Below are 6,000 nucleotides of genomic sequence, written 5' to 3'. Positions count from 1 at the left end.
TCATAAAAGCCCAGGGCCTCAGGAGGAATTGGGTGACTGGATGCACCATGGACCTGCCAAAGGCATGCACTCAACTGCTTTAGACTTATCTTCTCAAGTCCCCAGCTCCTCATCTGCCATCCCTCCCTGTCCCCTGAGAGCCTGAGAGGAGGGTTACCCTTTGCTGTTTAAGCTGTATCTTGTTGGGGATTTGCTCACAGCCTTGACAAAAGTTATGCAGTCCCTGGAGCAGGGTAGAGAATCATCTTTTGGGCTCTTTGCTGTTACTGGTCCATTCCTTACTGTGACATCACAAAAAGCCTTTGTGAGAAGTTATTGAAATCTCTTCCTATAAGGTCCCGCAGCCGACTGCAGTTTGTCTTGATGCTGCAGAGAAACTCTTGTTGGATAGAGAGCACCGGACTTCTACACTTGACCTGATAAACTGGAATCTCCTAATCTCTTGGACCTTGACATTGGGAGATTTCCTCTTTGTTGGCTGGATTTTGTGTTCAGTTGTTCTTTTTGATACAAACACTCAATGCTTTTTGTTGAGGCACAGATTTCTGCTTATGTGTTCATTTTATTTAATTGTTCCATTTAAATTTTTTTGCCATGTTTTACTTTGGTTTCATTTTTCTTATTTTAAACCATATCTGTATGAAATAAAAAATCCTTTGTAACACTTCTATAGATGTAAACAGTGACCTGGGATCATTTTCATCTGCTCCGTGACATTACAGCTGTCCCTTGTGTGTGCCCCAATGTTCCCCATTTCAATTAAAGCTTGAGCTACTGATCCATAGCTCTAGTCACCATTTCTCTGGAACTGGGAGGGGGAGGGCATTGCAGTACGAAGCTCATGTCTATTTCTTCTTCAGAGAATGACAAAAGTTGATGTTTTTGTGGCCAAGTGTGGACCTCTTCACTTGATCTCCTTACATGCTTGTTAGTTTCCCCATAGAATTGTCCTAGGATTCCCTGTTGAACTCTCTGTGAACAGGAAACATCCTAGCTGTCATGTATTGTTTGAACTTGTGTGAAGAAGCAAGGAATCTGATAACAGATGTACAAGTGGATATTCCTCAAGAACATCGGAGTATACTCAAGCCTGTGTGTGTGTGTGTCTTGTGGTTGTTGTTGTTGTTATGGGCTAAGCCTCAGGGTTATACTGGTTTTCAAGACTGTGTTTGCAATGATCTTTCCTAGTATCTTTTTGAAGCTTCTGAGGAACACTGGTCTCCGCTATGCAGAAAGACCCACCATGCACTCTGTTGGTCCTGGGATGTCCTTGCTAGCAGAAGTTGTGTTTCTCTTTCCATATCATCCCTAAATTGATCACATTGTATGTTTTGTAACATTCAGAATTGATCCTCATGCCCAGGGTGGAGTATCTAGAAGGCAGCAAGTGCTATGTAGGTTTAATAACATCTTATCAATGTGAGTGTCTCCTTTATGACTCAAGAAATCTCTTGCTTACAGGGGTATCAACTCTGTAGAGTCAGTTCACACCACACACATGCAGGGCTCCCTAGGTCCCACTTGTCCTTTCATACTTCATGTCTTGTCTCACATTTCAAGAATTTGAATCTTCTCTCTGGGTGATGCAGGTCAAGGGTTTGTCAGACTTCATCCTTTCAAATCACCAGATCCTGGTTTCTTTGGTCTTTGATTCAAACTCTAAGGAACCACTTATTTCATCTCTAATATTTCTTATGCTTTCTCATAACTGCTTTGGGGTTTGGGTTGGCATTTATGTTCTTTATAACCTCTGACCCCAATATGTATCATAAGGAGGTTTGAGATAGCTAATTTTTTTTGTGATGATTTTCATGATGTAGACATTGAGAGTCAAAAACTTCTTCTCTAGACCTGGTTTTGTCTTTTATCTTCTAGATTCTTGTGGTGGTCCCATCCCTCACCTGTCAGGGTGGGGGCCATGGAGGAGAAAACGGAAAACCTGTGGCATAAGAGCTGGCCAGGTTTTTCGGCCACACAGATTTATTCTGAGGAGATGGAGAGTACTTCATCATATGAAACTGTCCTTGACAGTGATTCGGAGGACTATTTCTCCTAAATAGAGGATTTAGAAATGGAGGACGACAGCAGAGAGGCTGAGATCCAGGAGAAGGGCAACATCACCATCCAGTCAGGCCTCCATCTACTGTGTGCCCTGAGCCCAAGCCAAAGCACAGGCTTTGAAGACATCATTGGTGCTCCCCTCAGCCAGAATACAGTCCCTGATGTCAGCACGGGCACTGGCCCCAGCAGGGATACTGAGTCCACCATAGGCCATGGCCCAGGCCACGACATAGAAATTGATGAAGCCTCTTGTGCTCCCGAGAGCCAGAATACAGTCCCTGATGTCAGCACGGGCACTGGCCCCAGCAGGGATACTGAGTCCACCATAGGCCATGGCCCAGGCCAGGACCTAGAAATTGATGAAGCCTCTTGTGCTCCCGAGAGCCAGAATACAGGCCCTGATGTCAGGATGGGCACTGGCCCCAGCAGGGATACTGAGTCCACCATAGGCCATGGCCCAGGCCACGACATAGAAATTGATGAAGCCTCTTGTGCTCCCGAGAGCCAGAATACAGTCCCTGATGTCAACACGGGCACTGGCCACAGCAGGGATACTGAGTCCACCATAGGCCATGGCCCAGGCCACGACATAGAAATTGATGAAGCCGGCCGGGCGGTGGTGGCGCATGCCTGTAATCCCAGCACTCGGGAGGCAGAGGCAGGCGGATCTCTGTGAGTTCGAGACCAGCCTGGTCTACAGGGCTAGTTCCAGGACAGGCTCCAAAACCACAGAGAAACCTTGTCTCGAAAAAACAAAAAAAAAAATTGATGAAGCCTCTTGTGCTCCCAAGAGCCAGAATACAGTCCCTGATGTCAGCATGGGCACTGGCCCCAGCAGGGAGAGTGAGGGCACCATAGGTGATGGTCCAAGCCAGGATACAGAATGTGATGCAAGCTTTGGTGGTCTTGTGCCTCCCTGTCTGTACCCTGAAGTCATCATTATCTTTGCCCCCCCCCCCCCCCCGGGAGAGTGAGGAGTCCCTGAACGTTCTCCCGAGCTGGAGGGAAGAACGTGAAGAATCCGAGGGCGTTCTGCCTAGCCCAAATGAAGACAACTTGCATAGTGAGAATAACCAAAACCCCGACAGGAGGAAGAAGAGATGGCACCTTAAAGGGCTGAGGAGGCAAATCCATCATCTCTGCTGCTGTTTCTTCTGTTGCCTCCTCACCCCAACGGAAGAAGCCCCAACCCCCAGGTGAGGGACAGGGAGAGGTGGGAAATGGAGTCCCAGTGAGACCAGGTAGACAAGCCCAGTGACTTCTTGTGTATTTCATCTTTGCTTTTGCCACGGATATGCGGCACCATTTAGAGGACACGAACCCTAATGTCTGTGACCCTAGAAGGAGCTTTCCCATTCTGCCCCTTTATATGGATTCTGGGAAAGTTGAGCCTGAAGCAGACAAGCAGAGGATGCAACCAGGGGCAGTGGAGGGAAGGAGAGGAGTTTGGGCTTGGGGAAGGGAGATCAGGTTAGGCAAGAGGAATCACGTAGAGCGCTGTGGGACAAGAGGCTAGCCCAGTGGTGAGTCCTTCCTATGTCAGAGTCACTAACAGAGTCCTTTGCTTGTGTCTCCTTTCAAGGTCTGAAGAACAGGCCTGGGGCCATGGTTATTAAACCATGGGCCTCGTTCGGCCTGGTATGGCCTACCAGCCACAAGAGGGAGCCAGGCCAGAACATTTTAGAGCTATTTGTACCCGAAATCATCATGCCCTGTGACACACGCTGTGACACATGAGGACAAGCTCTATACCCCTCCTCTCCCTGCAGTGGGAGCTGTTAGCTCCCATAAGGTAAGCTGATACTTGTCCCAGCACTATGGCTGGACAGAAAAGTCGGACACACGGCCACCCCATTTTAAAGAGCCAGCTTTCCAACTTCTGCAATCCACGTTATGCAACTTCATGTTCCACACAACATGGGGTCTTCACCAAGTTGTCCCCTAATTTTTGAAGATCCTTATCGATGACCAGCTGTAAAGAAGTCCATGTACAGGGCAAAGGGAGGAGAGGGGTGTGTGGGACAAGGCAAGAGAGAAGAAAATCAGTAAGACACTAGGGAAGGAGAGGAGTCTGCCCATAGGAAATTACAGTTCCAGCCAGGCAGCTGAGAAGAAAGAGATGAGCATGTAGGGCAGGGACAGGGACCTTGGGCGGACTGATCCGGAGAAACTCCCTGGAGAAGAGATATATAGGGTTCAAGGCATGGGTTCCCAGGAACAGAAGACCATGCCTCCCTAGGGGGTTCAAACCAACCCCTTCCCAGGATCCTCCTCCTCTTTCTGCTCTAACCAACCTCAGGCTGATCTGGAAGAATCTGCGTCCTTTTCTTCACAGCCTCCTGCCACGAGGGTCCACACTGCCCTTCCCATGTTCCAGCAGTTCAGAAACTGTGGTAGTATTTTTATCCCAGTGAATGATTCTTTCCCTTTGACTAAAATTCCAGGACTTTTCTGGCTACTGTGAAAAGGTAACTAGGACTTGAGGGGGCTGTGGAGCATCACTGTTGGACAAGGCCAGCCTCCTTGGATGGCTTTGTGTCCAGTGGTGACATCCGGGGTCTAGATTGGGGGAACAGTCACTGTCATGGAGCTACAAGGTGTCAGCCAGTGTTATTGTGTACATTCTTGCTGAGTGAGGTGTCTGCAGAATCCTCATGGTTACCATGCAGGTTGTGAACAGCTCTCTGTGTCAGCGAGAGCTTCCCAGCTGTCAGGGAATCCAGGGTTCTTGTCTGAGGGGATTTTTTGGATCAGTGGTTCTCAATATTCCTAATGCTGCAACCTTTTAATACAGTTCCTCATGTTGTGGAGACCCCCCCCAAAAAAAACAGTTACCTTTGCTCCTGTTTCTGATCTTAGGTGAGTCTGTGAAAGGCTCATTCGATCCCCAAAGAGGTTGAGACCCACAGGTTGAGAAGCACTGAAGTGATGAATTATTTGAGTCCTCTGAGTGTCTCTGTGTGGAAGATGAGTTTCTGAAGCCTGGTCTTGATGGAGTCCACCAATGAATCGGGCTTTCTTATGATTGCTGAGAATGCTGGCATTGGTCTTTCTGAATATGGGTGCTGTGTCAGCTTAGCAAATAGCAGTCTACTCCCTCGGCCACCGCTGAGCACAGCTTGCACACACAAGTCTCTGTGGCAGCCTGCAGTGCCTAATTCTACTTGTATTGATGGTGCAATGGGTCAGCAGGTCATCCTGAGGAGGGCTTGACACTTGTCTCCCTGTGTCATGAATCATTTGCCAGATACCCTAGGGCCTTTGAGATAGGAACTTGGTGCAGACAGATACCTATTCTAGCATTCACTTACTGAATTTGCCCATTCCTGCTGTTTCTACTCTATCGCCTTGACAAAGCACTGTGGCCAAGGCCACTTAAGCAAGAAAGCATGTTACTTAGGGGTCCACAGTTGAAGAGGAGGACAGCAAATGACCATCCTGATGGGAATCTAGCAATAGGCAGACATTCATGGCATTGGAGCTGGAGGTGATAGCTGACAGTGATTCTCAAGCAACAGAGAGAGAGAGAGAGAGAGAGAGAGAGAGAGAGAGAGAGAGATTAGAGAGAATATATATGGAGTAGAGGGAGAGAGATTAGAGAGAGGGATATATATGTATATACACATAAACACAGATATATCTATCTATCTATCTATCTATCTATCTATCTATCTCTATATCTATATCTATATCTATATCTATATATATGGAAAGAAAGAGAGGGAGAGAGGGAGAGAGAGTTATTTGGAATGGGTTTGGCTCTAGAATCCTTAAAGCTCTGTGACCCCTACTGTCACTTCCTTCTTCCAGGCCATACCTCCTGTTCCATATCCAAACATGTTCGTCCATGGGGGCCATTCTCATTCAAACTAAGCCACATACTAACCAGGATGGGGAGAGGAAACTCTTGGGTAGCATCGCCCTGAGCTCTGACTGCCG

This window comes from Microtus oregoni, unplaced genomic scaffold (genome assembly GCF_018167655.1).
Source record: "Microtus oregoni isolate MIOR12 unplaced genomic scaffold, Mior012 000003F_ref0000135, whole genome shotgun sequence".
NCBI classification, from domain to species: Eukaryota; Metazoa; Chordata; class Mammalia; order Rodentia; family Cricetidae; genus Microtus; species Microtus oregoni.
The sequence above is the reverse complement of the archived record's forward strand: the minus strand, read 5'-3'. Positions refer to the sequence as shown.